General features: G+C 32.6%; 1 pseudogene; it reads right to left on the bottom strand.

Annotated features, from left to right (window-relative positions):
• Positions 1-7,542: 7,542 nt before the first annotated feature.
• Positions 7,543-7,977, bottom strand: LOC143595026 (ethylene-responsive transcription factor ERF008 pseudogene; annotated as a pseudogene).
• Positions 7,978-12,681: the final 4,704 nt, after the last annotated feature.

Raw genomic sequence — 12,681 nt, forward strand, 5'->3', positions numbered from 1 at the left:
TTACACGAGAAAATCATAATGGACACGGTTTCGTTTAGTTAGGTTCAACTCATATATCAACGCATATGGTAATCAAAATATAAATATAAAATAGTTTAATTATAAGGGTAAATTAAAATAGAAAGGAAGACAAAAATAAGAAGTGTGAGAAGAATTTTTGAACACACAAAAAAAATCATTAAAAATAAATTCAAAAAAAATATAAAAGAAATTTCATAACTCAAAATATAAATAAAAAAAATTAAAAACTAAAATGTTTCCCCCATCATTCCCGTTCAAAAAAAAAAGAAAAAAAAGAAAAGCCGATGAAAAGACACAATGCCGAGATCAAAGACACGATGACGAAAATGAACAAAAGAAACAATTATAATTAAAAAAGACTCAATAGATCGCAAAATATAACACAATGCCGAACAAAATATAACACAATATTTGGTAATATAACACAATATCAAGAAAAAAAGACACAATGCCAAGAAAAAAAGAAATAATTAATGGCGAAAATAAACATAATACACAATGCCAAGAAAAAAAGACACAATAAATGACGAAAATAAACATAATATACAATGATAAACAAAAAGACACAATTATATTTTTCACTAAACATTATGTTTTTTTTAGAACAGAAAAAAACATTTTTGTATTTTTACTTTTTTCGTTTTTTAATAATTTTGAGTTATGTTTTTTTTATCATTAATTTTCTTTAATAATTTTTTTGTATGTCTACAAATCCTTCTCATTTTTGTCCCCCTTTATAGAATAACTTGGCCCTAATTATAATATAGTCTTTATATGTTTAACAATTGACAGTACCTTATTTCGAGATCGTAACAAATATCACAAAGCAGTAACACGGACCACACGAGCATCTCTCTCTTCTATGACCACACAAACATCTTTCTAGCAATGTTAATCTTTTATAGAAAGAAAACGAAATGTATAATATACGGTCATAGTTAGACTTTACGAGAAGACATTTGATAAACATTAGAGATAACAACCTTACATCCCAAAAAGAAATGCCAAAGTTTCAAACATAGACCTTTGCTTGTCTTTTTGTACTAATTTTCCTGATACAACATTCTTTGTCATGTCTATTTCATTTCATTTTAAAAGAGTGTGGGGCAAAAGAAAAGAAAGGTTCTTTGTTGGTGAGTTAAGATGATGTATACCGGGACCATTAAGATGAAGAACCTAGAAATTATATTCACAAATTTAATAACCACCAAAGATAACATGTTAGGTATAGGATCATAATTAAGTTAGGTTTCATGTAACTCAATGATTATATCATAAACTACTAATGAAGTTGGAATGAATCCCTCAAATTACTTCTTCAAGTAAATGAACCAAAAAATTAACTAAAGTAAACTGGAATTGCAACAATCTTTGCTTTCGAATATGGTGATTAAATCGCTTCAAACATCACCATCACTGCCCTTACGGACGTCATCACTAATAAATACCTAGCGATGGTAATTTTTGCATGGCCTGGCACACAACATGGAAGTAATCAAATTATTATTTTTTACATCTAACTCATTTAGTAACTAGGTTGTGTTTGGGCCGGCATCTTTAATAAAACGATTGACATTGGTGTTGACATGTTTAATTATGCATGCGACATGCCTAACCGCTTAATTAGAAAGGTCCAACTGTCAACTAATAGGTTGGCCATCAACTCGTTTATGACACGCTTAACCCATTTATTCCAATCCATTTAACAAGTTACAGCCTGTAAACGTCTCAAAGATGAGTCTAAGTTAGAGTGATATCTTTGGGACAAATAAATATGTGATTCAACCTACCAACGTATTCCAACTAAAACAAAGCATGAACATTTGTCAAGGGATTAAAGTGAATCACAAAATCTTTATAATTCTCTTGACTAATTTTAATTCTTTTAAAATTTCAATCTCTTTAATAAATTTCATTTCCATGGTCAATTAAATCCTTCAAATTCCAATTCCCCGCTAAATTTCCGTAAACCAAATGCCTTGTTAGTTTCTTCGTATTATAAGAAACCCGTCGGATATCTTACAAGTTACACCTTTAATAATAAATCTAAAAGATTTACACACAATAAACCATATGAAAAAGATCCAAGTCTTGTTAAAATTATAAAAATTTCCTTTTATATATAATGCAAGATCACTAATTTCGATTTTCGAGAACTACTAATGCATGCATGCATGCATCCCAAATCACCAACAAGTTTTACTCGGTAACAAATTTTTACCACTTCATTGAATGCATGCAACCATCACTTAACTGATTCATATATACTTTGCAGATGCTACAAGAAAATTGGCAGAATGGTTAAAAGATGCAAGTGCTATAACTTACAATAAGACTTGTCAAATTAGCTGCTTAAAGTCACTGTGCCACCTGATACAGAATCCAGTGCTTGCAAATCATGCAGACTGCAGATTCATATTCATGCATGGGATGGATCAAATGCTTAAAAAAACTATAACGTATATCTTTTATAAGTTATAAAAGAAAAAAAAACCGAGATTTATATCTTTTATATTTAATTTATTGTTATTTTTAGTTGTTTACCAATATTATTATTATTATTATTATTATTATTGTAATTTTTTCATATAATTAAAATATCTAATTTTCAGTTATTCAATACATAGAAAATTTTATTCACAGATTTATTGTAATACATTGTATATACAAAAGAAATGTTAATATACAAACAATATTATGAGAAACCTGATCGGTTGATCTTTATATTGTGTCTTTATTTCCGTTTGTATGGCTTTCGTCTCCTAGCTACCGGTTAGGAGTTTCTCATTCGGTTTTAATATGTTCGGTGTTTATTAGAAAAAAAGGTCTTGTATTGGGCCAACTATCTAAATTATCTCTATACAAATATAAATGATTAGATAACAAAAACTGAATTTGAGTATTGAATATTTGAATTGAATGGGCTGATAAGTGACTGACTGCTATTTGCTTGGAAAATGGGCCCTTCAATGCGTCGTTGTTTTAGGTTTGGGCCAAACGATACTATAAAGCAGGTCCCTTAGTAAATACTGAAAGAATAAAGGTGTTTTTGTATTTTAGGTTTTAAACTTAAAAAATGGAAATTAAGATAACATTTAGACTATATGTTGTAGTTGAAGCCGACATATGAATTCATCCAATCATTGGCACTGACTAGACTCAACCCTTCAACCCTTGTCGGTCGTGCCACTGTTGAATTCACCCCGCTGTCGCTCGCGAGCCAACTCATCAATTTTTCTCCTTTAGCTCAAGTGAGCGTGCTCGCCCAAAGTCAAAACGCCTGCTAGCAGCGAGTGATCAAGCGAGGGTGTTGTGGTGTGCGCAGCCACCTGGCTCGTTCTATTGTTTTCGTTCGTGTAGGCAAATGAGATAGCATGCGAGTGTGTGGCCCATTTCAAAAAAGTTTTTTCCATTGTTTTATTTATTTTAAACAAGTTATAAGTAATGTGTAATTTTTTAAATGCAACATCATTGACTTAACATTTCCAATAACTAAAATGGTCTTTTATGCGGGATCAGTCTATTAAGTCGGCTCGGGTCAAATATTTATTTGTTGTTTATAAATATGATTGTTAAGTCTTTTGTTTACTTAGTTTTTTATTAAGTTTTTATTTATAAAGAACATTGTTCTTAGAACCTTTGGTTCTTTCTATCGTCTTTGATTAATCATGAGTCTCTCGAGCCATTGATCGTTTCCAAAATTGCATCAGTCTTGTATGCATAATTTAAAGAATTAAGCAATCACAATCCTACGTAACCTTTAAATGGACCATTTGGTGTATACTTTAATGATGTATACTCACATTTGCATCTCCATCAATCCAAATGCATGTTCCTACCCGTGTTATGTTGACTTACTCTTAAATCACTTTCATTTAAACTTTAAAGCCTTAAACACATTCAAGTTAAGCAAAATTGATCATTTTAAAACAACATTAACCAATTATCATTTATGCTAGCCAATTTAGCAATCTGAGTCAAATTTGACATAATATACAATTTTATGGTTTATGGTTCCAATAGTCTCTATAACTCATTTCCATCAATTAGTGATGGTCATAACATAGTTTAAGAAAAAATTTACTTCTATGTCAAAATTGGTCAAATTCCACCAAGAACACATAACCAAATCTCTCATTAGGCTACACATGAGCATCATATACGTTTCTAGGTATGTGAAAGCCATAGTAACTATAAATTTCCACAAATTAGAATTTGGGCATTAAACCCACCGAAACCCGAATCACTATTTTCTTGATGTGACAAGTGACAACATAGATGAAATGGTTACTTGTAAGTTGGACATAATTATTGTGATGATAATAAGCCGGTAAAAACTCTATATACAGTCATCTATGGCATTTCTAGCAATGTGCGTTCACCCGTTGATAGTTTTTTAAAGCTATTGACATCAATGGTTCACCAATTATTAGCTGGTTAGTCAAATTTGGAAGCAAAAAGTTGTTTATTTAACCTTTAACTGTATCTGGATTGGTTTCCCAAATCCCAATTACCATAGGTAGATAGCATGTTCGACCGAGACTCATATATCTTTAACAATAATTCAACGTAGAGAAATGTGGAGGTGGGTTCGGTGATGTGTCGATTATGTGGGGATTATGAAGAAGATATATAGTGATCAACTATTAACTTTATGCTATTTTGCCACTCTGGTTTGGATTTCAGTTAGTAATTTGTGTAAAATTCCTTCCTACTTTTGCTTTTACGGTTAGAGATTTATTTCAGATTCACGAAATTAGTAATCTGGGTGACCATAAAGATAAAATTTTTATGGCATTTCTCACGGCTTGTTGGTATATATGTTGAATACAATAAATAAAATAATTTTCTCGGGCAAAAACAACCAATCTATTTAAAACATTGGCGGCCATAAATCTTTGGGGTGCCTATAGATTAGGAACTTGGCTACGTTTAAAAATAACTTTAAGATGCAAGTTTTTGTTTATTTTTTGCCTCTAACAGCTAGTGTGGTTAATAAAAGATCGTTTCAAAAAAAAAAAAACGTAAAGAATAACAAGTTTTACTTACTAAAATAAAATATATAGAGTTTAGACAACAACTGTTCCGTCTATATATTCTTTGTATCTAGTAAACCCACGTGTCCCCTATGTATGTGTGACAGCAAGTATGATTAAAATCACAAAAACAAGATTTTTTTATGAGCAAAAGTGGACCACTTTGGCATTGCTTTTTTCACACCAAAGTGACAACTGGTTAGTAGGCTCATTATCATATGTCAGATCAAACAAAATTCATATAATGATTTGTATTGATATTTCATAATTATGTATTATAGTAAAATGCCTTTTCAAATAAGCAAACATACTATAGAAAAACAATTATACGTAGCTTGTTCAGAGCTTTCACAAATAGTAGTAAAAACTAACAAGTCAGTATAATACTTTGGTAAATATGTTTTTATCAACACCCTTTGCTTAAGCAAAAACTCACTTAAACTCTACACTTACCTTCTTCTTAAGGTACATTTAGAATATCTACAATTTTTCATTATACAGCCTATAATTAAAACCCTAGGTAATAATCTATCTACCCTGTTATATAATATTATGAAATAACTAACATAACTAAAAGTTGAGATCACTTGTCATCTAATAGCTATTTAGTAATTTTTTTCCTTTTAATATATGTACTTTACAATTATAAAGATTTGCTCTCTTGTAATATCAAGGTGTTTATTTCATTTAATTAGTTTGATAACTCAAGGGGGGTACATTTAGTAAAAATAGTATAAAGTGGGAACTTTTATCAATACCATATTGGTAATGGTCATAATACACTATTTGGGTCGACAATTGGGTTTGGGTTGGGGCAGAACCTTTACGGTTCATATTCCCGTGATTGTTTTCCTTAAAATAATCCAAGGAGTTTGTTAATTGTTATTACCAACCGTCTGATGATGTATGAAGGGGAGATGTGCGGTGTGTGGAATTGAGGGAGACAGCCGATCACGATGGATGAGATAGAACAGTTGAGGCAATTGTTGAGGACATATGAAGGTATTCGGATTGGGTTGGCAAACAACAAGATGGGGTGCAAATAAAGCAAAAGGTTTCTCTGTTAAAAGCTTAAAGAAAAGATTAGGGGAGTTGAAGTACTCTGATCCGGATTTCACATTCACGTGGAATCGTTGGGCTCCAAAAAAGGTAGGCGTTTTGGCTTGGAGAGCTGGATCGGGAAGATTACCATCACTGGTGGAATTAGCCAAAAGAAACATACATGATGGAGAGCATTAGTTCGTCTCATGTGGGTTTGCCCAAGACATTTGGCAGGTAATATCATTGTGGTGCAGGTTACCATCAATATACACGTTCAGAGTACGAGATATTTTGGAGCTATTCAAATACTTTGGTTTCACAAAAAAAGCAAAAGTATTTCATGCAATTTTTTTAGATACGGTATGAAGTATATGAAAGGTTAGAAACGAGCTAGTGTTCAACGGGAGGCTAGTGCAACTAGCTAGCATAGTGGGAGACATCAAGTCTCTTGACTTTTTTGGATAAAACGCGGATCAAAATGAGCCAATTATCTTAGAATTTAGGTTGTAAACTTGTAATTGTACTGAGATGAGTTAGTGTGAATTTGGTGGTTGTAATATTTAGTCAAATTTACCGTTTATATGTATCAGATTCCGTTGGTGGTTAAAAAAAGAAATTATTATAATATCTTTTCTTAGTTTAATTAATTACAAGTAATATGCGTAACATTAAATTAATAAATTAGTAGATAATTATAAAGCCAACTGCAATTTTTTTTCTACTAATATTATATAAATAGTAATTGTAAAAACATGGTGTATATTAAATCATATACTTAATACAATATAATACTCGTAAAAGTTGTATTCAAATATGTCGGTGGAAAATACGAAATATTGTGAACTAAATACATATGACATACAAGGCCTTCTTACACTAGTCATTAGTAAATCATACACCTTCAATTTTTTATTAGGTCTTACGCAGACCTTCCATTTGTTAAGTTCATCGTACTTTCCAACTTGGAGAGCCTTATTACCTTATTTTGGTAGACAATGTTGCTTAACCTGGCCCACGCTGACTTTAGAGTTTAGCTTGGGCGTTTGTTCGGAAAACCATACCACCGGTTGATACTTGACACTCGTTATGCATCACAAGAGCATAACTTTCTGGCTTAACACATGATAGGACTAAAACCTGTATGGGTTCAGGATTCGAATTGACAGCCTCGCAAAACATAGCTGATTTCTCCCGGTGTTTCCAAGTCATAAAAGAAACTACTTTATATGTATATCCACCTTAAAATATGCAAATAAATAAAAGTAGCAAAATACATTATATTTACATAAAATGTAACACAAAATAATTATGAGCTTTTATCTAATTCCATCAAAGCAAAAAACGAAAAACAAATGTTGATACAAATTATGCGGGGTTAGATTTAATAATAATAATAATAACAATAATAATAATAATAAAAATAAAATTACCAAACAAACTATCATCACTTATCCCCATCCGGGTCTTCGGGTTCGGGTTTCTTATTCAAGTCGGGTTTCTCTTCAAACCAACAAGCTCCGGAATCATGCTTAGTATTAGTAATAGTACCACTGGTATGCACCGACGTACAAGCAACCTCAGCATCCACTCTCGCACCAACTTCAATCGCCTTTTTCCTTATATCAGCGGCTGACAACTCATCCAGCCGCCCATCAGCCGCCACCAGCTCCGGAAAGTTAAGCCGAGCCGATGGGCCACGGAGGTGATAGACGGCTGTGTCGTAGGCTCTAGCCGCGGCTACCGGGTGAGAGTATGAGCCGAGCCAAATCCTTGACCGCTTATTCGGCTCGCGAATCTCGGCTACCCATTTACCCCACTTGCGCATGCGAATACCTTTGTACGGTTTTTGACCGGCGCCGGCGCCGGTGGTGTCTTCCATTGATTTGAAATTAGTGGAAGAAGAGTTTCATTTGGAGAATTGAAATTGAAAATATTAATAAAAGATAATCGAAAGCCACCGACACCTTTTATTTTCCCTTTTGCCTCAATTTCTCTACAGGTTGGCGGGTGTGTGTGTATATATATATATAGTTAGGGATGAGTGGATTCAGCATTAAGTTTTGAGTTTTTGGTACCGGTATTGTATTTTCTGAATTTTGCATGAGATACTGGTATCGTATTAGTACCGTATTGATATCGAATCGAACACTTCGATAATAGTACAACTATTTTCAAATTTCAGAATCGATAGCGGTTGGTACCGATACTGTTTCATGCTCATCTAGATGGCTAGATATAGGCATATAGTGATATAGATATGTAGGGTATTTAAAAAGGATTTAATTGGCCGTCACAAATCTTAAATTATGGAGAATTTAAGAGTGAATTATGGTTTCTTTCTAGCCTAATTTTGAGGTTTTATAACGGTTTTCTATTGATTTTATATAGGGCTGTTCATGAGTCAAGCTAGGATGGTTTTGAGCTTGAGCTTGAAATTAAACAAGATAGCTCAATTTTGCTCGAGTTTGATTTTGAAGTTAAACGAGCCTAAGATCGAGCCAACAAATCGAGCAATGACCCGAGTAGAGCATGGGTCAATTTTGGCTCGATTATAAATATGAACACACTTAGCTCAGGTTGTTTCATATAAAAGTTTTTGTAGCTAGTTTTATTCGAGTTTTTATCGAGCGAGTCATGAGTCCGAACTTTTTGAACAACCCTAATTTTATGTTTCATGGGTGTATAGTTGTACATGTACAGGACATACATGTGTATGTATAGGGCAGTATTGTTTAGAAAAAGGTTAGAAGTTTATATATTGTATGATTGATGAACCGATGTGATGGCTAGACATTTGTGCATCTAGATATATAAAGGGATGTCGTGTTCATATAGCATAACCCTAGTGTGAGGAAAAATGAAACTGAATCTTACGTGTTGTTTGGAGTTTTTTTACTGTTAAAAAATTATTAAGGAAACTTGATAAGACAAAATTATAAGGTAAGAGGAACATTTACTTTCTCCACTTAATATTAGAGGAAGAGCCTTTAAGAAACTGGTAGGTTTGCTGTTTTGTGACCTTAATTAAGGTTATGGGTCCGGACCGTGAGAAATAGTCTCATGCACAAAGTATGGGGTAAGTTTTGCAAGATTGTGTCGTGTCGACAGCATTGTCTTCCTGTTAGAATATTGGTGCACCCGCTCTGTGGGAAGATACTACAAGATCCATGAATCTGCATTGTCTTTCAGATGTCACATTCCTCAACCATTAACACTTTCGACTAGCTACGCTTGTAAACATGTATCTCGTTTATGATCGAAAAATATGAAGATACAAAGTGTACCGTGCATATGTCAAACTAATCAAACTCGCTTTTAGTGTATTAGTTTGATATAAACTTGTTGTAGCATATACATCCATATTTGTTGTGGCATGTATAATGACTCATTCAATTTAGTTGAACAACGTTCTCAACAACTTAATTTGCATGATCTAGCAACTTAAATGTGCAGTGAATTCAATATTCTCATTATGCTTATGCACAAGAGATCCATATAATGCAATATCAATTATAATTGCACTTGTTTTCATAATTTCTAACGCTACATCATATACAAAAATATCATCAATGTTGATTTGTTTTGACTCCATAGATTCATACACATGGTGCAAAAATTTAGATATCTAATTCTCGTGTATCAGGGTTTCATCAAGAACTATCATCTCTAATATCTCTTCGAGAGATTCACTTTGTATTACTTAACTTGATAATTTTTATTTCTTTACCCATTTTTTTCACAGTTATTGTCATGTTAGAAACCATCTATCTATCATATTTCACACGACCTTATAAGATTGTTGGACGACAACTTATGTTGGGTGAAGATGGATTTGTATAATCTAATATATTAAAAATTTAGGAAAATACAACTCAATTTTACAATTTATGAGTGCTTTTTATACGGGGATTTTACATATATCCACTCAATAACTTTTCTTATTACATATTTTTCCAATGCTAAATCTTTAATTACATATTCCCCTCCCTAAACCATATTCATTAAAATTAGTTTACTAAATGACCATTTTACCCTTAATGAACTAATTTACATATATCCCCATTTTAATAGTAACAATTACATATGTCCCAAATTTAAATCCAAACCGAGTCGGTTTTAAGACGAACATATGCGATTATAACAAGATCAGTTAGGGCTTGCAGTCTCCATAAAAATTCGTCAGGAAAAGTAGACATACTAGACAAAAATCGACAGAAAAAGAAACATGACGTTTGGACGTTACTGTGATCCAACGCCGGAAGTATGGAAGCCGCGATGTTTATAAGTTACTGAGCGATGGAATGCCGGAGTAATAGAAGCCGATGCCGTTGTTTCTTTCAGATGTTTGGTTTTTTCATTAGGGTATTGTGAATTGAAAATAGTAAAAGGGTAATTACATATAAGAAGGGGAAATATGTAAATAAATGTTTAGCTTTGGGAATATATGTTAATGGAAGTTAAGAAGGGGATATATGTAAAAATCCTTTATACTAATATTTCTAAATTAAATACATCAAATAATATAATAATTACACCTTAAACCGTTTATATATTTGGAGGTCCCGTTAGCGGGTGGTGGTAGGGACTACGAAGGTCGGTGGTCGGTGAAAGATACCGATTTATGAATTACATGACTCAACATAAACTTGAAGAAGAAAATATATATTGACCAATTTGCATTTATGAATTACATGACTCAACATAAACTTGAAGAAGAAAATATATATTGACCAATTTGCCCCTCATAGATTTCTAATTCAGTCTCTTTTTCTCTTTTCTTGGACATTATCGTCATTTGGTTTCTTATAATATCACCAAAGTCATTGTCATTTAAGTATTGTATGTAGAGAGTGGGGCCAAAACACCACAATAATTTTAATGTTATACCAAAGTTTTGTTATATTATAAAGTCACGTCATTATTTTTATAAAGAAAAGTCGTCATCATTCATTACGTTTTATCCACATTTATTAAAATTGTTTTTATAATTAGGAAAGCATATTTTAAAGTGTGATGTGAATGACTTGAGATATGTATACACATATACATATCTAACATTACAAATATATGGACACAATTCTTTTGGAGTACATGAAGAGGCGATCATAAGGATAATGTTATCATATTTAGTTGTAGTGTTGGGTGATGGTAAGAGTGTGATGTAGAATGCTTGAAAAGAATGAAAATTGTGTAGACTAGTCATGGAAATAATTTTGATAGAAAGATGTTGCTTATGGATAGTAACTGAGTTACTAAAGTTTGGTAGCAATTGAGTTGGCTAATATCAATAGCAACTATATTATTGAAATTTGATGATAAATTAAAAATTGTTAGCAACCATTTATTTTGTAGGAACTAAGAACTTTGGTAGCAATGCATATGAGAACAACCAATAGGGTGGCCAAAAGGCATAAACGGCAACCAAAAAGCATAAATGAAGCCTAAAAGGCATAAAATGAACCCAAAATGCATAAATAGACGAAAATATATAAATGGAGACCAAAAGACACAACTGGAGCCCAAAAGGCATAAAATGAGCCTCAAAGGCACAAATGGAGTCCATAAAGACATAAATGGTGCCCAAAAGACATTAATAGAGCTCAAAAGGCATAAATGAAAGCCAAAAAGCATAAATGAAGCCCTAAAGAGATAAATTGTGCCCAAAATGGCATAAATGGAGCCCAAAATACACAAAGGTGGCCAAAAGGCATAAAGGTGGCCCAAAAGACACGAAGGTGGCCCAAAATACAAAAATAAAGCCCAAAATGTATAAGGGAAACCCCAAAGGCATAAATGAAGCCCAAAACGCACAAAGATAGCCGAAAAGCACAAAGGTAGTTCCTAATGATGTTTTCCTGCTCATATAACTTCAACGATTACATCCTAACCGTCATACCTTTATATGAAATGCTGCAATTTATCACCCTAATCGTCGTAATGGTTTGGCCTTTGTACATATGAATCATCTAGTCTTTTTTCAATACATCGAGTTTCACACTTTGAATATTATATAATACTTTAATCTGGACGTGACTTTCATATACAATTCAGAAAGCTATTCAACACACACGAAATCCAAAAACCGGTAATTAGCATATACTTACCTTGTTGCCAATCAAATAACCCCAAGAAACCTAGTAGTTGTTGAGGATGCAACATTTAAAATTTAAAAATGAATAATAAAAAAAAGAACAATTCAAGATAGTACACTGCATTTAACTCTTAATATGAAAATGGAACATAAGGAAATATTAAAAGGAGACATTACCTTTAAAAGCATATTATAGAGCTCCATATTTACCTACAAGTCTTACTTCACAATCACATTCCCATTCCCATCCTCAAATTAAAAAAAAATAAAAACAAATAAAATATTACATGGTAACACCAATAAGATTAAAAAAAACTATTCGTTGGTTGCAATCCGTTGGTGTTAAAAAAGCATGCCTTATGCGTGAGACTATTCAAAAATACCTCGGGGCCTTTGAGGTGTCACTTCATGCACATAGAGCAACGCTTTGCGTACATGAAGCTCTCACCTCTTACCCGATAACACTTCATGCCATTTAAAAAAAAAACAAAA

The sequence above is a fragment of the Bidens hawaiensis genome, unplaced genomic scaffold (genome assembly GCF_021521415.1).
Source record: "Bidens hawaiensis isolate Kalapana, Puna unplaced genomic scaffold, B.hawaiensis_p1.1 tig00044597_1, whole genome shotgun sequence".
Taxonomy (NCBI): Eukaryota; Viridiplantae; Streptophyta; class Magnoliopsida; order Asterales; family Asteraceae; genus Bidens; species Bidens hawaiensis.